Source organism: Pteropus medius, unplaced genomic scaffold (genome assembly GCF_902729225.1).
Source record: "Pteropus medius unplaced genomic scaffold, Ma_sr-lr_union100, whole genome shotgun sequence".
Lineage (NCBI taxonomy): Eukaryota > Metazoa > Chordata > Mammalia > Chiroptera > Pteropodidae > Pteropus > Pteropus medius.
Window position 1 is genome coordinate 5,630,235 of NW_024342257.1, and position 24,050 is coordinate 5,654,284.

General features: G+C 33.6%; 1 protein-coding gene and 1 pseudogene across 1 annotated transcript in view; both read right to left on the reverse strand.

The window, feature by feature from the left end:
- The window catches only part of FAM133A (family with sequence similarity 133 member A), a 45,869-nt gene that overhangs the window by 10,897 nt on the left and 10,922 nt on the right, over positions 1–24,050 (reverse strand). Inside the window, exon 3 of the mRNA XM_039859253.1 lies at positions 6,219–6,304. The gene's annotated coding sequence lies outside the window, so the exon portion shown is untranslated. The remainder of the gene's footprint in view (positions 1–6,218; positions 6,305–24,050) is intronic.
- Positions 8,992–9,110, reverse strand: LOC120600165 (uncharacterized; annotated as a pseudogene).

Consider the following 24,050-nt stretch of genomic DNA (forward strand, 5'->3'; position numbering starts at 1 on the left):
TAATGTTGCTATGAATATCGGTGTGCAAATATCTTTTCGGATATGGGTTTTCAAGTCTTTTGGGGTAAATACCCAGTAGATAGATTGCTGGATCATATGGTAGATCAATTCTTAGTTTTTTGAGGAACCTCCATACTGTTTTCCATAGTGGCTGTACCAATTCGCAGTCCTACCAGCAGTCATACTGTATACTCGTTTTAAGGAAGTCATTATGTGTAGTCAACACTTAAGGAATGGGGACTTATGCTGAGCCTCCTTGATGGGAGAATATCTACATAAATTATTTGAAATTCATGTGTATGGGAGACTTGTTCATTCATCTGCATTAATTTATTTTTCAATCATTGGTATCTGAATGGAACATCAGTAATGATTTTATACTTTAGGTAATATTTCAATACTATTTTAATTATTTTGGTGCTAAAATTGTTTCAGCTTTAGACTTTGGGAGCTCTTTTAGTTGGCTCCTATGTCACATTGACATACTGCTATCATTTTGTTTCTTAAGCACTTACTTTCTGGCTCTAAAAGATACTCGAGGATCATTTTGTATATCCCCTGCATTAGCCCTAGAATCCTATCAGAGCATTGTTGCTGGTAGGCCCTCTTGATAGACACAGTTAGGAAATATATAAAACTATTTCAATTCATTCAATCATATACTAAGTTTGAACTAAGTACCTGGTACTTGGATCACAAATGTAAATTATTTAGATGGTATGCAGAACACTGTGTTTACTATAATGTAACATCTAAGTGACATGAATGACTTATCATCAACAGAGTCCATGTTATAGTTATTTCTAAACTCATAGGAATGAATCTCTCCTGAATACCTTTCTGAAACTGTGTGAAAAGTCTAAGTGTATAGTCTAAAGAAAAGAGCAAAGGCCCTCAGAAGAACTGGCTTTGCTCCTTTTGCATTTTGTTCTAGTCGAGAAGCCGTGAACAAAATTATAGTATTGTTTATAGTGCTAGTGTCAATGCTTTAAGAAACCCTCTGCAGAAAACCATTATATACTTATGTATGGAATTCAGCTAAGCATCTGCCAAGAAGGAACTCATTTTGTTTGTGCATTTGATAAGTTTTGGATACTTACCAGTGACTTTCTTGCTTGACAACATATTTTGAACTATAATGCATGTTTAGATGTGGTGAGATGTAGCTATAAATGATGTAACCAAAATGTCTTGGAGCACTGAAAATTCCAGTTCCACTATTCAAGGGGACATTTTACATGAACCAAAGCTAACTGAATTCTAGATTCTTTCCATCTGTGTGACATGACTCTTGTAAAATCACATCCCAAAAATAATGTTTGCCACATGTCTTTTCCCCACTGTCCCAGTTTCTATTTAACAAATGTCTCATAATATAAATTTTGTAGAAACCCTTGACAAGATCCCTCAAGTCACAAAGCTTGGCAAGTCAGTGTTTTTTAGCACAGAGCATCTAAAACTCCATTTTATTCACATTTGACCAGGATATAAATGGAATATTTTTTGTATATAATTTTATCTACATTTTAGTATTAAAAGTGACATTTATATTAGAGGATCATGAGATGCTTCTTGAGGCAATCAATGTACTATGTATCCAAATTGATTTGCAGTTTAAAATCTGTCACCTTTCCCTAGAATCTAATTGTACCGGGATACAGTTGTCATCTCTTCTAACAACTTTTAAAAGATAAAGCCCTAAATATAGAAAGCAAAATACCAGGGACATTCTTTAATGTTTTTGCAGAGAACACAGTTAAAAACACATCTATTTATGTGTGGTTTTAAATAGCCTTACTTGGTTTTACATGTATCAATGCTTCAATCGCTACCTTCTATAACCTGCCACATCCATATCATTTTTTTCAATATTTTCTAAAAACGGAACAGATAATTTGATTTGATGTAATATGCATATTTATGAATATGCTGGCTATGAAATAACTAAAACCATATAGTTATTGAAGCTGGATACATTTATATGTCACATCTCTTCTCACATTAGAAATGACTACAAATGCTTATTTCTTAAAATCCAAAGACCAGAGTATATAGACTTGTTACAATAATTAAATTATGGATGCTTATTGGAAATAATAGTAAGGTGTGCTCAGAAGCATCACAAACTAAAAATCTGTATTACCATTACTTTATTATGCTGGAATCAAAGGGGACCACATTTCCATGACTGGCCTGATTTGAGAAACCATATAGAAGAGATGACTCAGAATTCATCCTCGGGGGGAGGAAAAAAAAAAACAGTTCTCAATTATAGGAAGAGCATTGAAGAAGACGGCTTGGTGAAGGCAGATAAAGTATCTTAGGAAAATTCACAAAGCAGGCTATATTAACTTTACTGATGCAGCAAATCATTAGTGTTCATTATCATTAGAGTTGAAGGCCCAGCTCTCCCATTTACTTGCTAAATGCTCTCAGACAAATCATATAAACTCTCTGTGTCTTAGTTCTCATATATGAAAATTAAGCTGATATATGATCACTCTCTTTTACAATCCCACTCCCTGCCCCCAGGTTCAAATGATATACTCTTTGGCCATGATTTGACAACTGTAAAGGTTTACATAAATGTAAAGATTGATATTCCTATGGCTATTATCGCAAATCATGTAATAATGATTACAACTATTCAGTATTCACCTTGAACAGGTACTGTTCCAAGTGTGTGACATGAATTATCTCACTTAATTCTCACAACTCCATGAAGTACTATTATTTTCCCTATTTGACAGATGAGGAAATTCAGTCTCAGGAAAGTTAAATAATTTGTCCAAGGTCTCATAGCTAGGAAATGCTAGAGCCAAGATTAGACCCTTAATAGCCTGATTTAAAGTCTGCATTATTAAAGAATGTTATAGCATGTAAAGTGGCTGCAAATTCGAGTTAAGGACGCTAATGAAAATAAAATGGTTATTTGTAACTATACATCTATCCTTCAAGTGCAGAAGGTCACAGGACAAATGATCCCTTGAAAAGGCAGAGTCTAATGTTATTAAAATTTAAATTTGTTGATATCAGTTTCTATAAATATGGACAATTGAAGCAGGTGTTCTACTAATTTGTCTAATCAATCTAAAATTTTCAGGTACGTGAAGCATAAATCTCTCTTTGGGTGGGAGTGGAGATAGAAGTCTAGGTTAAACTAGTTAATTTATTTTTCTGTAATGCATTCTGGCTAGATATAACTAAATTTTATGATAATGAGGATAGCTTGGGAAAATGAAAATGTACAGAAACACCATTTAAGTTATTATTTTCGACTTCTTTCCTTATACAACCTAATTACCAGAGCTGTCAAAATATAGTGATTCAAGTTTTCCCTTCTTTCTTCACACCTGCAAGTGTGGAGATGCTTAAGGAACAGTGTTAACTATAATCAGCAAATAGGAAATGGAAACTATCCAAATTGGCCATGGATAATCTCTAAACTCTACTAAGAGTTTCTTCCTTTTATATTCCAGATTCCTTACTACTTATTTTTGTTCCTTCATGTGGCTGTATATTTTTTCTGCCATTTATATTTGTAGATTGTCATTTGTATTTCCTTTTCTCTCACTGGATTGTAGATCTCTAAAGGGTAAAGGCTATAACATTGGCCAGACTGCCATGGTATATCCACTGCTTTGGCATATATCGAGTCACAAAATTTGCTAACCTGACACTTAACAAAATGTCTTATCAGTTATTTTTACTTATTTATTATAACATTGCCAGAACCAGTTGTCATGCTGTACTCAGGAATATAGGAAAGTTCCACATTAGGAAGCCAGCCATTTTCAACTAGACTCCCCCGAATCTTTTCCAACCTTTGACTGACACTGAAATAATTTGTCCATATAATGAACCAGGAATCTGAAGATCCCAGTACATTTGTTTGATTTACTCCAAACTCAGTAACTCTAGATATCGTTTTTTCTCTAATGAAGAAGTAAATTCTAACAGGAAATCCCTCAACAGCCCTGAATATGAGCATACAGATTATTTATGCAATCCCTTAAATTTTCTGATAAGCAGCTCTATCGAAACTTTATGATCTATTTGGCTTAATCTATTCCACGATGTTTGAGAATGAAATTCCTAATCATGGAAATAAGTTTGATATCCTAAAAATTAGAGAAACAACTAAAATGTTTATAGTATGCTGAAATGGAAGAAAACTTGTTTTTCATCAGTCTGAATTACTGGCTTAGACAATCTTGGAAAATAAATCATGGTTCTATAACTTTTTTTTTGACCATAATATAATTTAAAATGGAAATAAAATATCTAAAACTAAGTTTGAATCTATATGACATAAAATATATAATCTGAATGTAGGTAATTCACTTATTCACTCAAACAAATGTTTATTGAGATCCTACTATGAGCCAGGCACTACTGTTAAATGATACAAATAAAGTCCACGACTTCATGAGGCTTATATTTTAGAAGAGAGAGATAATTAACAAATGGGCTCTATCTCAAATATGTCAGAATGAACTAATCAAGACCTTGACAGAAAATACTGAGTGTAGGGGAGCTGGAGGAACAAGTTAAATGATATGATAAAAAAACACTGCTAAATTCAGAATGTGGAACATTCTATAAAATAAATAGCTGGTCTTTTCTAAAATTACATAGGGAAAAATGAAGATTGTTCTAGAAGATTTAAAGATACATAATTAAATGCCATGTATGAACGCTGAATTAATCCAGGTTCAATTGAAAAAAAAAAAACAGGTATATGAGGTTTCTTCTTGGAGTGATAGAAATGCTCTAAAATTAGATTAGTTGCATAACTTTTGTAAATTTACAAAATCACTGGATCTTGCATTTGAAATGAAATTATATCCCAAATAAAACTGTTAAAAAAGATTTTGAGGTGACATCTGGGGATATTTACTATTGATATGTATTAGATAATATCAGGGAATTATTTTAATTACCTTAAATATTATAATATTGAGATCACAAAAAAGAAAGCTCTTATTTTTAAGAGATACATGCTGAGATATCTGTATATGCAGCACTGTGAAGTCTGTATCTTACTTCCAAATTGTGCAGCAAAACAGAGAAAACATTCACTGCAAAAGTTTTTTACATTTTCTATGTGCTTGAAAATTTCCTAATAAAAAGTTGGAGTGTATATTCATTTTTAAGTGACAGAAGAGAACCTTTGGAAAATATTGTCAGAAGTAATATGATCTTTTGTTTTTGGTTATTTTAACAAACAAATTGGACCTGTTTACTGCATGATTTGATCAGTAAGATAGAAATCTCTCAGTTGTTGAAAACAAGTTTATTGGGAAATAACTGATTATAAAGCTACAAATAGACTTAGCCTAATGTCCCATCTGTAGCAGTGTAAAGAGGAGTCATGCAACTCACCTTTCCATTCTGCTTCCTATCTGTTCCACCTTTTACCTTTCAATTTTGGCTGGTTCACTTTTGTCATGGGTGACACATAAAGTCCCTAATGCTCTTGGCATTAAAACCAAAGAACTTAACTGATTCTATAGGCTCTGACCTAAATAATCTGGTGACTGCTTATCTTTTCAACTTTGCCTTCTGCCCCACTCATCTTCTTCCCTCTCTGCACTTCAAACTCAATGGCCTTTTTTCAATTTCTCAGTTAAGCCATATTCCCTCTACTTAGGGCCTCTGCATGTACTATTACCCTCCCTGAGTGGAACTTGAACATCATTTATTTAGAAAAGCCTTTCTTGATGTCCTTGAAAAAGTAAGGTTTGAGAACTATGCTATGAACACACTTTGCACTTTTTATTTTAATACTTAGATAATTAGATGATAATTATCTAATTACTGTGTAATCTTTGAACACCATTTCCTTCTACTATATTATGGGTTCTATAAGGAAAGGATCTATGTGTATGGTGCTCACCATCAAAGCTCTCAAAGAAACATCAATATACAAACATGCTATTGTTTCTCTATCATCTACTGCTACATTTCTCTGTTGCTCTTTTTAATTAAAACTTCTGGAAAGAGCTGTTTATACAGTTTTCCACTCTTCTCCTTCCATTCTCACTTGATACCACACCAACGGGGCTTTCGCTGCAAAATGGGAATTTTTTGTTGTCCAGGTCACTAATGACCCCCATGTCACTAAATCTGATAGCCAATATGCATTATTTATCTTTACTTCATCAATAAGCATCCATTGATAGAGTGGATCACTCCCTCATCTTTGAAACACTTACCTCAATTGGCTTCCAGGATTACACACACTCTTGGTTTTATTCTCACTTTCTCAACTGCTTCTTTCCAGCCTCCTTTTCAAGTTCTGCTACATTGACCAGAGAGATAAATGAGAAATCAGATAATATTTGTTAAAGTCCTTACATTAAGTTGGCAGTAAGTTTTAGGTTACAGAACTAAAACTTAAAGTAACTAAACAAATGTAACCAAATCTGAAGAGGTATCGCTGACCAGAACAAAAGGTTCTTTTATTCAGGCAAAGTAATAATCCTCCTTAAAAGGCTATGTTATCACTTTCTCATCATTATAGTTCTTTATTCCATTGTAAATATCTACTATAAATACCTACAGATTGCTTTCTACTTTCACCACTTTTCCTACCTATAATCAGTCTCCCGATGTGTGCCAGTTGAAACTCCTCCTATCCTCAATGGAATCATTGTTCTGAAACCCACTTTCTTTCTTTCTTTTTTTTGTATCAATACTTTTAATTCAGCCCCTGTAAAGCCATCAGATGCTGGTAGTTTTAAAACATGAACCAAAGAGTCTAGTTTTAAGAACTTAGCTATGAATGGGTGAGATCATTATCCATTTAACATAGTCCCCCAAATGAGTAATGCGTAAAATAAAAGGAAGTTTCCTTAGAATTTGAAATTTTTCTGTTGCATAACCCTGTCTGTCTTTTTTGTTCAATAAGTTTGTAATCACTTTCAGAATCTACTCCAGGAGTCAAATTCATAATTTAGATATTAGGCAAACCATTCAGGTCAAAAGATACACGAAGAAAAATAATACCAGGTCAACAAGGATGAAGAGCCAGAGATGCAATCAGAGATGCAATCAGTAGGAATGTTTCGGAAACCAGTCTGCAGCTGTACTTCATGGTTCTGAGGCTGCCTCACAGCTTCGTCTAAGCCTTGCCTCTTCACCCGAGCCTTGCAGTTCCCAGGACCATCCCAACCATCTCCCACTGCCGCATCTCCTCCATCTCTCTTGTACCAGTCACTGCGTACCAGTCACTGCGCCGCAGTCTGAGCATCTGGAAACTCCCCCAAACCCAATTTCTTAAAAAAAAAAACTCTGCCCTAACACCTGGACTCCTATTTTATATTCCTATAGTGCTTTCAAATTTACAAAGTACATTTACAAAAGAGCTATATTGGGGTAAATTGTATAAAATAATTTAACAATCTAAAACAATCTAAGGAAGAAATTAATTTTCTACCTTCCTTGGTGTCCCGACACTTTAATGACCAACCTAAATTGACCAATATAGACCTTCTTAATAGCAATAACAGATATTCCTCTAAACAGTAACTCAAAGTGTGGTCCCAGCCACCCATGGTGGTCTCCAAGATCCTCTCAGGGAGTCTGCAAGCTTCTCTTTTTTCCAGCTATGTTATTTGTGTGAAGCCTGATTCTCTTCCTATATTTCGACCAAAATATCACAACGGATTGAACATAGAAGCAGCTATGAGAATTACTAAGTCGGCATTAAAGAGATTTTTAATATGACATAATACATCTCTGATTAAATATTTTTAATTTGGAAAATAGTTACTTTTCATAAAATGTTATCTAGTTAAAATGTAATGGTCTTATTGGTATTTTCAAATATTTTAAACATTTCTCAGTTTCAGTTTTTAATACTGAAAACTTTTCTCAAATCTTATTTACTTCATAAACAAATGTTCTTTGGGGACCTCGGTAATCTATAATAATAGAAAAGAATCCTGAAACGAAAAAGTTTGAGAAGCATTTCTCTGAGAAAATGTTTCTCAAAGTGTGTCCACTCACCATATGCACCAGAGCCATCCCTGATATTTGTTAAAAATAGATATTTCAGGACTCTACAAAAGACCTACTAAACCATAACTTCTGCGGTCACGAATTTACATTTTTAACACAACCTTCAGATGACCCTTAAGCACACTAATGTTAGAAAAATCTAATAAAGAGGTTTCTAGACATTGGAGTCTGACTGATCCAAACCCTAGTTTCACCACTTCCTGGTTGTAATAGCAGCCTGTATCACCTTCAACAAATTTCCTGCTCTTACCTGGTCCCTCATTTCCTGAATCCTCTTCCAACTGCGCATTCTCACTTAAATAGTTGTTCATTTCTGGAGAAAGTTTGAAAGTTTCTATATAAGAACAGTTTAGGGGAAGCATTCTTGTTCTTAGAGATTGTTGGGGACTTAAAATTGCACTTCCATTGTTTTTTACCTAGCCCTTTTCCCATTTAGAAAAAAAAATGTGCAGCTTGCTGCCAGCGTTAATTTAACATCACAGGTAGGAATGCTACGTTTTCTAGGATTTGACATTTTCAGCAATCGAGAATTACTATATTTTGTAAATGAAAATACCACTATTAAAAACAGAATGCTATAAATAGAATGATGTCATTTGTTTCCAAAGACTATTGATATACTAGAGCGATGAGAAAATAATAGTAAAAGTGAGATATTTCATGGCAAATTTGGGAGCAAGGTTAGGACTGTAAGCCATGAGTTATCCTGGGGTAAACACTGTAGTTGCAAGCACTGATGATGAATATTCTCTGGGTAAATGGGAAATGGGTTGGATTGTTTTAGTTAAGGCGGCTATGGTAGATGATGGAGATTGAGAAACAGTAATATCTCCTATCTATTTGGTATTGCCACTTACCTATTTGCTTCTGCTTCTGAATATGAAAGGCCTCCTCAGTGGATTTTGTTTTCTGTTCTTCAGCTCAGAGCACATAACCCCGTAAGGCTTGCAGCCATTTTTTTAAAAACTCCTACAGCACCCGGTATTCCTAGGTGGTCTCCCATTCAAGTACTAAGCAGGTTCAACCCTGCTTAGCTTCCGAGATCAGATGAGATCAGGCACGTTCAGGGTGGCATGGCTGTAGATGGCTTGCAGCCATTTTATCTTCCCTTAGCCCTACTCCAAATCTGTTATTCTTATAAAGCTGAGGTCTACTTCCTCAATACTCTCTGTAATTTCCATACACAGATCTGACCAACCAGAGGCTTGGAACTGTTTTATGACATTATTGAGTTAGCCAATTAATAGAAACCTAACAGAAACATGAAATTTTGCCCAGTAATGAATGAATGTTTAAAGATCCACAGACTTATTTAAAGATAGCAAAGTTCTCGGTAGAACCATGCTGCTCAAGGACTAGTCCACTAACCCTCAAGATCAGAAGTATATTAGATGTTTTTAAAATGCAGATTTCTGTGTTCCATCCTAGACCAAGTATATCAGGATATCTGGGAATGAGACCTAGAAATTTGTAATGTAAATAATTTCCTGTGATTATTATGATATAAATTTAAAATTTGAACACCATCACCATAGAGGGAATTAAAATAGGAAACAATATAAAGAATAGAAAAAAATAAGCATATTCTGTATCACCATCTCGTTCTTTTACTGATTACAAATGGATGGATGATGTCACCCACATTTCCTTCCATACAGATTAATATTTACTTCTTTCCATGTAGACAGTATTTACTATTATCAGTAGTACCAGGATTAGGGAAGATAATTCTAACTAATTAAAGTTACAACATATCAAGTATAAATCAGAATGCACATCTGTTTACAATGGAAAATATTGTAAACATGGGGATGTTTAGTTTGATAACCAGTATGTCTTTCATTTATTAAATAATACACATACAAAACCAAATTGTAATAACAAATTAACATAGTGAGCCTAGAATCATTAAAACAGGAGTAACTAGATATTCTTAATGATTACTACCTCAATTTTAATTTGTTCTACCTACCCATCTCCACCACTGGAATGAGGACTTAAGAATTCCAATCTGCTATTTGGGGCACTCTTTTACATAGACATTGCTGGAAACTCATAGCTAGCTTTCTGATTTTCCCTAATGTAGTAATTTTCTTTCTGATAATTCAGTCTATTGTCAAATGATTAGATTTTACCTTTTCAATTTATAATCACATTCTATTCATGCCTCTTTGAAACTCAGTCAAAATTTTTGGTGTTTCCAAATCAAATTCTCTGCTCATAAGCAGTCTCTTGTGGCTTTTAATTTTTCTTAATTTCACCTTGAATTTCTGAGCCCATTGTACTTATTTTACATGGCACTTGGAATTTTGAAAGGATAAGCAATATATTTCTAAAGAGCTCTTAAGAATGTTCAGTATGCAAATGCCAAACTATTGCTTGTTCTAAAAATGGCAAATAAGTCTGTGAAAAGATGCTCAACATCATATGTCATCAGGGAAATGCAAATTAAAATAGAAACAAAACATCGCTACACACCTACTAGAATTGCCAAAATGCACGACACTGACAACACCAAATGTTGGCAAGAATGTGGAGCAACATAAACTCTCCTACATTGTTGGTGGGAATGCAAAATAGAATGGCTTTTTTGGAAGACATTAGTTTTTTAGAAAACTAAACATACTCTTACCATACAATCCAGCAATCACATTCCTTGGTATATATCCAAAGGAGCTGAAAACCTATGTCCACACGAACACCTGCACATAGATGTTTATGGCAGCTTTATTTATAACTGCTAAAACTTGGAAGCAACAAAGATGTTCTTCAGTATGTGAATAGATAAATTGTAGTATATCCAAACACTGGAATACTATTCAGCGCTAAAAAGAAATGAGCTATCAAGTCATGAAAAGACATGGAGGAAACTTAAATGCACATTACTAAGGGGAAAAGGTAGTATGAAGAGGCTATATACTGACATGACTGGAGGGTGATGTTCAATGGTGATGGTGGCATGGGATAATACAGGAGAAATGGGCAGAATTATGATCATGTAGGACTCTGTAGGCAGTATTAATTTTGAACTTGGTTCAAAAAGCCATGGGAAGAGTTTTAAACTGAAGAAAGAGACGTGCTCATATCTGTGTTTTAGAAAAATCACTCTTAAAAAAAGAAAGAAAAATATCTCTACTATGTGGAAAATAGGAAATAAGTATAACTGGATGATGAAGGGTCTCTAGGTGAGAGACAATGGCTACTTGGATTAAGTTGGGGCTAGAATGTCATAGCTCTTTACCAGCACCTTACCTGAGCATCATACTGTACGGCAAGTGTGGAGCCACTGAAAATTTTAAGCAGGGAAGTGACATGATCATATTTTCATTTTAAAAAGGTCGCCTTAACCCTTGTATGGAGAAATATTAATGTACTAAGGAAAAAACACGCAGTGATGGGTAGTAGTCCAGGTATGATAGTTTGGAATGAGATGGTGGCAGTAAATGGAGATGCTCTGGACTAGGATGTTGGCACTAGAGTACAAGACAACTAAGCAGAAATGAGATATTATTTTGGAGGAAGAACCAAGATGACTCAGTGACTGCTTTGATATGGGGTAAAGGAGTAAGAGGAATCAAGGATGATTACCAAGTATCTGGAACTTGGCAGACAGAGGTGTCATTTATTGAGATGAGACTCTCTAAGGTGTCATTTATTGAGATGAGACTTTCTAAAGATTAATGTTAAAGGGTATGTGAGCAAATTAGATTTTGCACATGCTCATTTAGACATCTGTTAGACATTCAAGTAGAGATTCTGAATAGGAAGTTGTATAGAGTGTGGAGTTCAAAAGTGATGCGTCTACCTTATACTTCAGTTACTTTAGACTCTGACACTACATAGAGAATTTCTTTAGGGTAGAAATAATCTGTTATTACCCATGGTATCAAACACATATGACGTCCTAGATATAGCTGTTTATTTGAATTAAATTATGTATTCAGTCTTAGTCACTGTTTTATCACAACTCTAAACACATAATTAATGCAATATAAAAATTATTCAATAATACATATGTTTTGTCTTTACAACACATTCTTTTGATTGAATCAGCATAGTTCCTATCACTAGGGGTTTGGAGTTAGAAGTGCATGGAACACAAATTCTCACAAAAATACACGTATGGTAGGATTTCCAGCTAAGGCTGGGTGAGGAGATCAGGAAATTTTCTCCCACAAAAACACTATAAACTTGGACAAAATTAACAAATGCAACCATCTCAGCACTTTGGAAACTGATCAAACCTAATACATCCATCTGAGAAGAGTTTATTCTTGAAAAATTGCTGACCTTAGGGGACCTAGAGTAGGAATGTGTGGCATTAGGCCCTGGAACTGTTCCACATTCCATACCCTAGTTCATTCAGCTCAGAGCTTCTACTACACTGAAAACCTCAAAACATTGCTGAGAGAAATTAAATAACATCTAAATAAGTGGAGAGATATTCCATGCTCTTGGATTGGAAGGGTCAATATTATCAAGATGGCAATTCTCTCCAAATTGATGGACAGACTAAATGTAACCCTTATCAAAATCCCGGCTAGCTTCTTTGCAGAAATTGATGTTGACAAGCTGATACTAAAATTTATATAAAAATATGAGGGCCCAGAATAGCAGAAACAAACATTAAAAAGTGGAACAAAATCAGAGGACTCACACTTCCAATTTCAAAACTTAAGATAAAGTCACAGTTAAACAAGACAGTGCAGTATTGGCACAAAGATAGGCATATAAACACATGGAAAAAAAATTCAGAGTTCAGAAATAAAACCTTACATTTATGGTCAATTTATTTTCCACAAAGGTACCAAGACAGTTCAATGGGGGAAAAGGATAGTCTTTTTAACAAATAGTGCTGGGACAGACACCTGGATACCCATTTAAAATGAAATTAGACTCTTACTTCACACTATATGCAAAAAATTAACTACAAATGGATCACAGACCCAAATTTAAGAGCTAAAATTTCTAGAAGAAAATATAGGTAAAAATTTTCATGACCTCAGGTAGGGCAGACAGTTCTTAGATATCATATTGAAAGCACAATCCACAGAATAAAAAAAAAATTATATGTTGGACTTAATTAACTTTTACTCTTCAAAAGTCACTATTAAGAAAATAAAAATACAAGCTCCAGACTAGAAGAAAGTATTTGCAAATCATAGGTCTGATAAACAGCTTGTATACAGAATATTTGCATAACTATTACAAGTCAATAATTATTAGGAAGAGAAAAAATTAAAAATGAGCAAATGATTTGAATGCACATCTCACCAAAGAAGACATATAAATAGCTAAAAAAGGACAGGAAAAGATATGCGACATCGTTTCTCACTAGGGAAATGCAAATCAAAATCCGAACAAGAAACTACTGCATATCCATTAGAATGGCTATAATAAAAAAGACAAATGATACTAAGTGTTAAGGAGGATGCTGACAAAATGGACAACTTGTGCATTGCTGGTGAGAATGTAACATGGGACAACCAGTTTGAAAAATATTTGGACATTTCTTATCAAGTTAAACACAAATTTGACATATAACAGAAATTTTATTCCTAGAACCTAACCCTGAGAAATGAAAATATATGTCTACACAGAGACATGTGTGTAAATATTCATAGTAGTATTACCCATAAAAGCAAAAAAAAAAAAAAAGTAAAAAAATCCAAATGTTCATCACCTAGTAAATGAATGAATAAAATGTGATATATCTATAGAATGGAATGCTATTAATTAAAAGAAACAAGCTATTGATACATGTTACATCATGATCGATGAAAGAAGCTAGACATAATGAACCACATATTGTCTGACTCCATTTACATGAAATGTACATAAAAAGCAAACGTATAGAGACAAGAAAACAGAAGAGTATTTGTTTAAGTCTGGGCTCAAGAACTGGGATTAACTGCTAATGGGCCCCAAATAACTTTTTGGAATAATGGAAAATTTTTAAAACTGAATTGTGGAGTGATAGTTGCACAACTCAATAAATCACTGAATTATATATTAATAAGAGTGAATTTCATAGTATATACATTTCAACAAACCTCTTAAAAAACACAGGGATACAGTAAATGTAAGAATTTGGTGAATTTCCTTTAAGTCTCCTACTTGCCTTTCTGTAGGCCTACCATATGCAACAGTTTTCATAATATCTCCATCTACACTAACACTCCTTACACACCAATGAATCACAAGCCTATATCGCCAGCCCTGATTACTAAGTCTTTTTCCAGTTCTAATCTCATATATGCTGTTACCTATCATACTGCTTCCTGCAAAAGTTAACTAACTCCTCATCTCTACCTCTTATTTCAATAAGCTTTTCTTCTCAACTTTCCCATAACTGTTAATGGCACCTATATCTGTTCTGTGTTTCTCACAACTTCAGTGTTGCTTTCATTTTCACTATCTTTATGCCCACATTAAATTAGAAACCTAGTCAAACTAATTTTTCTCCAAAGCATCTCTTAAATTTGCCATTTCCACTATATAATCAAGTATCTTAGCAGGTCTTGCTGATTTTAGATTCTATATACAGATGCTAAAGTAATCTACCTCAAGTACTACTTTTCACATCACTACTGCCCTTGAAAACTTATAGAATCTTTAGATATACATATTCATATGCTTTGTTCTTTCAAGTAAAATTATTTGCTGAAAAAATTTTAAACAAAAAGCAACCATGGAATATACAATCTACATGTAGCATAGTTAATACCTTGTTAATTATAAATCCAGATATTTAATGTATATTTATCCCCTTTATTTAAAAAGCTAAATTCATATGCATATTTTATAGCCTGCATTCATGACTAAATACTATATTTTGATCATCTAAGTAATAAAGGATCATCTAGTGTTCCTTTGTGTAGATGGACTTTCCTTTACTTACCTAAACTATTGCTTCCTGTTACAGAAAATCTAAATTTATAAGATTCTCTTCCAAAGTCTTCCCCACCCCTATGTTCTCCAATACCATCTCTTATTATTTCCCAACGTGAACCCTTCACCCAGACTAGGCAATCAATCTGTTTGTATCTCACATATATGTAGTGATTTCCTGCTTTTTACTTCTTTGTATACCCGCAGTACCAATATATAACATTTTCACATATTTTTTATGTATTAATATAATTGCTCCTGGAGTGCTTTATGCTTTTAGTTTTTCTCTCCTCAATTAGACTGTATCAAAAGCAACTTTCAAGGTTTTTTTCCTGTACCTTCAAAAGAATTACCACAGTGCTGAGTATAGAATAGGTAATCATAACACGAATGTTGATTTGAATTAATAATTCACATTTCTTGCATTAATTTATCATAAGTTTATGAGCACCTACTACGTGCATAACACTGGGTTAAGTGCCATCAAGGAAACAAAAATAGATATGATACATGACGTCTCTTCTCATGGAGTTTATAACCTAGCTGGGAGAAATAAGTAAGGTACATGAAGGGTTAGATAATAGAAGACTGCCATTCAAAAAGGACTTCAAAAAGCAATTCATGATTAAGAGAAAATGAGGGAATAGAAAATTAGTGATTTAGGGATCAGAAAAAAGACCTAAAATGAGCCTTAGAAGAGATAAGTTGGACATTAAAAAGTGAGAGAGGCTAAAAGCATTTCAGGCAGAGAAAATGTATTGAGTGTGAAGGACAGAGATGAGAATTCCAGGTTTATGCAGAGAATTTGGGAGAAAATTAAATTTGAGAAGGTAGGTTGAGGCCAGACAGTGAATAGTCATGAATGCCTGATTAAGTTGCTCAGACTTTATTTTGTTAAAATAGTCATTTACAGAGTACCTACTATGTAACCTGTGGTTTACCTGTATAGTGAGCATTTGTTTACATGCATAGTAGGCATCTGCTGGATGTCAAGCACCCATTTCCTCATTCTCATGGCATTCTGATTTTCTTTTGAGAAGAGACCAATGGGACTGTAATTATAAGCCTTACCCTTCCAAACTGAGGGGCAAGAAATTAAATTGAAAATAACTGAAGTTCCAGTTTATCTCACCCTTAACATCATGATTAGACCATTCTGGTTATGAGGCCCTTGCTGTGTTTTCTGCTTCCTAGGTACCAGAAATACTTCAGTTCTTGCCTGTTTCCAGATCTGACTTACTAGCTTCCCACAGATTCTGTGAGACCCTGTTATTTTTCCAATGAATTAAATTTTTGAATAAGATAGCTAGAGTTGATTCGTGTTGCTTACAACTAAAAAATCGTAATTGATATAGTTATATATTATTTTCTACATGTCATTAATAAGGAGACCATAGTTTAGTGACATTAAATAACTTTCCAAAGCCATACAGCTAGCAAGTGGCAAATGTGGGCATGTTTGACTCTTACAGAATCTATGTTCTATAAAATTACTTACCAAAGGTTGCAGAGCATGACCAAGATTCAAACTATAATCTAACTTTAATGCTGGTGTTCTTTTTTTTTACACCATTCTGCCTTTCAATGAGTATTCATTGCAGATTCTCAAGAAGGTTATGACATGATGAAAATAACATTTTAGAAAGATTAATTTCACAGCAGAATAGTAGGCTGGAAAGGGAGCAAGAGAACTTGAGGTAGGAGATAAATGAAGAGGATGAGGTAAATGATCCGGATGGGAAATGACAGTGGACTGAAATAGTGAAATGACAGTATGAATGCAAGAGAATATAGAAGGAAATAGTTATTAGAATACTTTACCAGTTGTCATAGCTGTTTCTCTGAAACGTGCATCCCATTACTTTTTTATTATTTTATAATAACTTCAGCCCAGTGGTTCCAAATTAGTCTAGTAAGCATATGGATTTTACTAGATTAAACAGAATCTCTTAGTAAGCATATTACAAATTTATAAGCAAATGTATAACCAAAGTACATCATTTGTAGAAAAATTCAATTTGTCTAGTGATTTTATAATCAAGCAATATTTTATGGCTTGAAATTTTTTCAAATTATCACAAAACCACAGGAAAAAAGGATATCACGTAATCTAAATAGATATTTACAGGAATTGGCTTAAGTTCTTTCCACAAAGGTAAAATTAAACTTTTCAGAAGAATGGTCGATCCACTCATGATTGTCATTTTTCAGGCAACATAAGCTTCCAGAAGCAAGAGTCATTTTTTTTTTTCCATTAAAAATAGCTATACAACATAGGGAATATAGTCAATAATATTGTAATAAATATATATGGTGTCAGATGGGTACTAGACTTATTGGGGTGATCACTTTGTAAGCTATGTAAATGTCTCATCACCACATTGTACAGTAACATAACATTATATAACATTATATAAAGTAATTGAAAACACTAAAAAAAATTAAAAGGAAAAAGTAGCTGCACAAGTTAGTAGGGAAAATGATATGAGTTTCAAAATAAGAGGAAAGGAAATAATTCAAATGAAATAATTTTTTAAATACTTAGATTGTGGGCATAATGGCAGTGCTGCCTCTGACAATGTTTTAGCATCCCAACAAACTACCATATTTGGGAAAGAACAACTGTATAAAGGCTTCAAATAGCAATCAAAATAAAGCATGAACTGACTGACAAATGGTACGTTTTGCAAGGTACCAATGTATGATGATAACTCAGGCCAGGCTGTGTGAGTGCTGCTCAAGCAAAAGATAGTTCTTATTTTGCAAAAGTGGTAATTGGGACAGTACTCAGGCCCTCTGTATAAACCGTGCTTAACTAAATAATAACCCAAATTTTACTCAAACAATGTCATTCTTTGTTGCCTTACTTTTTTTTCCTTTTTTAATTATAAAAATAATACATGGCAACTGTTAAAAATATAGAGGACAATCTGGTGATGGCCAGCAGGAAGGAGGTTAGGGGGGCTGGGAAAAAGCAGTGAAGGATTAAAGAAGTCCAAATTAGTAGTTGATAGATGGTCATGGGCATGGGGAGCACGGCATAGAGGATGCAGTTAGCATTAATGTAATGGCTAGGTGGAGAGCCAGAGGAGAGAAAGAGCAATCGGAGGATCGTTCTATAATCTATATAAATGTCTAACCAATGTACTATATAATTGAAACTCATAAAATTAAATTAAAAATAAATAAAAACAATTTCAAAAAATGCTTCAGAATAGAAAATAAAGAAGTTAAAGCTTTTCTTTCCATCTAATTACATTAGTTTGATGTGTTTATTTTCAGACATTTTTCTATGAACATGTAAATACACACACATACGCACCCCATATATGCAAAAAGTAACTATACTTTTTATATAGGTGAGATCATACTGAAGATACTGTTTTGCAACTTGCCTTTTTTCATCTGACATTCTACTGTGGACAGCTTTTGTATGAAGTGAGAACCACTCTTTTGTTCTTAGTTACCAAGGCAGGTGTGTTTTCAAGCTCTGGTTTCTGGCATTTTCCGAAACACTTAAATGATATAACTAAGTTTTGTGTAAAAAAAAAAAAGAAAAATCTTGACTTTTTGAGAAAAGTATCTATTAAATAATACATTGGGAAATTTTTTGTAATATCCTAAAAGAAAGGAAAGTTCAATGTGACATATAGGTGACATAATTCAAACATCAAGGCTCTGATAACAACAACAAAAAAATTAATCTGGTTTTCCTACTAGTCTTTTAAAAAATTATTTTATTTTATTGTGGTAAGAACTCTTAACATGAGATATATCCTCTTAAGAAAATTTAAGTGTATAATACATTATCATTGACTATAGGTATAATACTGCACAACAGATCTTTAGAACTTAGTCATCTTACTTAACTGAAATTTTATGAGTAGCTATGTCTATGGTACTAGAGTACAATTTACTGAATGGAGATGCCGTGATATTTTGATATATATTTTCCTTAAAAAGCCTATTACTTGAACAGACATTTTCAATAATTATTTTCTAGAAATCTTGTCTTATGAAAGAAAATACAGTCATTCCTTGGTATCTGCAGAAGATTGGTTCCAGCTCCCTCTCCCCCAGGATACCAAAATCAGATGCTTAAGTCCCTTATATAAAATGGCATAGTATTTGCATATAACCTATATCTGCATATAAGGTACGGCAGGGTATTCCTACACATCGCTTCATTCACATGGATTCGGCATACTGCTCGGCGTGTGGAAAATTCAAGTTTTGCTATTTGGAATTTTCTGACATTTTTTAAAAATATTTTTGATTCATGGTGGATTGAATCTGCTGTTGCAGAACCTGCAGACATGGAAGGCTGACTGTATTAATGAAACAGAAGGGTTAAATAAAAATACATTTTTAATTTTATATTAAATACAGATCTTCATTAGATTCCAGAATTTTTCTTCTTAAGACTCTGTAGGGTCTCTTAGCTATCACTAAAGTGTGTGAGGTACTCCTACTTAGAAGCTGATTGCTAAAACAGTAATTCTTTAAATACTGAAAATTTAATAAACTAATGTGGTTTGCTGCATGGCAGTTACGTATCAGTAAATTTGGCACATTTAGGGGACACTTGTTAAATAAAAGTATGATATAATTAAATGATAAAAATGGTTTTTACTTCAGCAGCAAGTAAAAACAATCCTGCTAACAGGAAGCCAGTTCATTAGTTCAAGAAGTTAGCTTATTAATACTTATTAATACTATTAATACTATTAATGCTCTTGTGCAGAGCAATAATCTGTGCAATGATTGAGGGCTATACACAAGAGAATATCTCAGTCTTTGTTCCAGGAAAATTTAAAATATACTTAGAAAAAGAATGTGTGTGTTTAAAGATAAGAAATGACCAATGTGGCTCTGTTATAATGTTTATCGAAAAGCATACAAGAATGTAATGTAGCCCGAGTAAATAAGCGCTGATGGGAATGAAGAGTTAAAGAACTCCATTATATTAGGTAAGCATTCCTGGAGAAGATAAATCTAGTAAAGAAGTTAGAATTCACAGAGTACTCATCATGTTCTAAGCATTTAACATGTGTTATGTTATTTAAAGCTCACCATGTCTCTATGAAATAGATACTATTATTATCCTCAATTTACTGATGAGGAAACTGAGGCAAAGAGTTGATAAAATTCTCACAAGGTCACCAGAGAGTAAAAGATACAACTTATACTTATATACACAGGCCTGATTCCAGATGGTGGAGTATCACTAATATTTTGTGATTAGAGCAGAAATATGATAAGTGCTTTCAGAAAGATTTTTCAAAGAACTATATATAACATAGATTAGAATATGTTAAGTGCTTTCAGAAAGATTTTTCAAAGAACTATGTATAACATAGATTAGAAGCTAGAAAATAATTTGGAGGCTGTTGCAAGTAGAACGGACAGTTAGTCTAATAATTTATGTAATTCTGTCTTTGTCATTTTAAATATTTCTAATATTCTCATGATGTCAGAAAATGAAATTTGTTAATTAGAGCATTTGGTTATTCTCTAACTAGAGAATGCTTAATCAGTCTTTTAGATAGATTAAACATTGGTTACAAAAGCAGACAAAACTGCTTAATATTATAATTTTGAAATTTTTATTACATCTGTTTTAAGAATGTCGCTAAAACAAAGTAATGAATCTGGAGAACCTACAGCTCCCTTTCTTGTTCCTCCTCTGTATTAAGAAGATTATCTGATAACTAAAAACAGCAACGAGCTCATCAGTCATCCTGTCCATTTACTCACTTGTAGTCAGTCATGATACAACTTCCTCACTTCTCTTTCATTGATCAGTTAAGGTAACAGTGAAGTGTTAGCTATTTTTACCTTGAAAGTATTAATACTGGATTTGCTGAAATATTAGTCTTTACTACACGCTAACCATATAATTTAATTGAAAAGCCTGCCACAGTGGAGAATAACCAAACCAAGGATATTAGTTCTTACCTTAACAACAAAATGTGACCTTGGGTCACAGGGCAAATGAAACCTGTTTTCTAAGTTGAAAGGGATGGTGCACATATAAAACACAGCAACTGAAGCTAATTAAATTAGTTAACCTTAGCCCTGGATCATATTTAAATGGATAGGAGTCCCTATGTAGCCCTATAAATGGTAAAATAATAATAATAAACAATACTTATTGAGCTTTTATGCATCCGATAAATAATTTAAATATATTAGCCTCTTAATTCTTATATAACAACACTATGAGGCATTTTCTATCATTATCCTATTTTAATAGATAAGGAAAGTGAGAACTGGCAATGTGTGACCTGCCCAGAGTCACACGGACAATAACTGGAAGAGTTTAAATGCAGGCGGTCTGACCCCAGAGCTTGTGCTATTGCTTGAAACTCACAGGAAAATGGATAAGATCATTATAGTGCATCCTCCTGGGTATTAATTTTACTCAAGGACAGGGTATCTTATCTTATATAAAAACTAATGTCAATAAAATATGGAATGCAAATGAGTCAAACATTGAAAATAAATTGATAGTTAAAATGTACAGATTACAAAGGAATTTCCTGCTTTCAATGGGTATTTTTAGATCATACCTTAATTCTCCTCAGAGTACAGGTTCTTCAGCTGCTAGGGATACTTAAATGGAAAAAGATTTCTAGGATATTTTTCATTTAATTGTAGATTGGATACATTGGAATTTACTTTAAGCTATGACCTCCCAGTGTTCGGCTGTTAACCAAATAAAGTCATTAGGCATGTTAAAATTAATGAAAACCATCTTTCTTTTTTTTTTTCATCAAATAAGCTTTTTGTAGTATACCTTGTCAGTTTAAGCTAAGACTTGTGTAAGCCACTGGAACTCGAGGACTGGTGCCACTAAAGGTGCTAACACCAAAAGAACATAACTATTATCAGAGGAATAGAAGAGTGACTATAGCTGTCTCTTAACTCCAGTTTCAGTGCCTCTTCCAATTATAAATTATGTGACCTTGGGCAAGTTATTCACTTGGCCTTAGTAAAGGACACAAAGGATGATATGACAATAATATCTTATAAGGACAGTATGAGGATAATAATGAACCTCTCATGGGGTTCACTAAAATGAAATAGTAAAAATAAAGCACTTGATCTAGTGTCTGATACATTTAAAGTGCTAAAGTGAGTTATTATTATTCAGTGACCACTATAAACACTTATTATATAATGCTTAGGATAATTATTATTATCCTAATAGTAATAGGATATTATTATTATATCCTATTATTATAGGATATAATACAATCTTTATTAACTCCTTCATCTGCCCCTAAGCTACAAGCATTAATGTTTGTAAAAATGACTTTTTGAATAAGTAGTAATATATGTAAAAGTGTGTTACCTGCAGAATTGTTTGTAGTGACAAATACCTGGAAATACCTAGAATGTCCATAAATAGGGAGGGCCTCAGTTTCCCCAGTCTGTACAATAAGACTAGACTAGACGATCTTTAAAATCTTTTTCACCTCCAATAAGGATGATATTTTCACATAGGTGTTAGTTAGGCTTGAGACCATTACTCTAAGCAACAGAACATGAAAATCTAAGTTATTAGGTGGTTATTTAAAATTAAGTCACATCACTTTTATTCAACATAGTACTGGAAGTCCTAGCCATAGCAATCAGATAAGAAAGAGAAATAAAAAGCATCCAAATTGGAAAGGAATAAGTAAAATTGTCATTATTTGAAGATGAATATGATACTATATAAAGAGAATCCTAAAGATACCACCTAAAAAACTATTAGAACTAATAAATGAATTCAGTAAAGTATCAGGATACAAATATAATATTCAGAAATCAGTTTCATTTTTATATACCAGTAACGAATTATCAGAAAGAGAAATTTAAAAAAGTCCCATTTACAATTGCACCAAAAAATAAAATAAAATTAAGAAATCTAGGAATAAATTTAACCAAAAAGATAAAAGACCTATACTTAAATATATATATATATATATATATATATATATATATATATATATATATATATATAAGATTGAAGAAAAGGAATTGAAGAATATAGAAATTAATGGAAGCATATACTGTGCTCATAGACAGAAAGAATCAACACTGTTAAAATGTCCATACTGCCCAAAGCAATCTATAGATTCAAGGCAATCCCTACCAATACACCAATGGTATTGTTCATAGATATAGAACAAATAAACCTAAAATTTATATGGAAAAACAGACCTTGAATAGCCACAACAATCGTGAGAAAGAAGAACCAAGTTGGGGGTTTCATGCTACCCGATATCAAACAATACAACAAGGCTATAATAATCAAAACAGCATGGTACTGTCATAAAAACAGACATATAGATCAATGGAACAGAGCGGAAAGCCCAGAAATAAATTCATGCCTATATGGTCATTTAACCTATGACAAAGGAGGCAAGAATATGCAATGAAGTAAAGATGATCTATTCAATAAATGGTGTTGAGAAAACTAAACAGATACATGCAAAAACATGAAACTGGACTACCTTTATATATCATATACAAGAATAAACTCAAACTAAAGACTTAAAGAAGCATATTTTGGGGTGGCAAATTCTGCTCCCCTTCAGTTTCTTCACTTTTTTCCTACACAGGTACAATCTTTTCTCAAGGAAGTGCCACGTCTCAGCCATTTTACTTTGAACATCTACAGAACTGAATACTGATTCCATGTGGACTCAGATTTCCCCACACGAGGAGGAGGGGAAGGATTCAAGATGGAGTAGATGTAGTGGCTGTACACACCTCCTCTAATGACCACACCAAAATTATAACAAAACTACGGAGCAACAAAGACACGGAGTCAACAGAGATTTGGCTGAATCACAGCCCTGCAACTAGGTGATCTCAAATAACAGGTCACCTCAAAAAGGTGGGGGGAGGTGGAGACATGAAACAGCCAGGTCCCACAACCACGTGTAGCGATTGAGAATTGGGAGGGCTATCTTGACTGCAGAGCCACCTCTCCCACCTGAGAAATGAGGTGTACCAGCCGCACACTGGGCTCCACAGCCCAGGGTTCCAGTGTCAGGAAGAGAAGGCCCCACAACCACTGGCTGTGAAAACCAGTGGAGGTTGCTGCTGAGTGAGACGAAGGGTTGTGGGAAATGGAGATC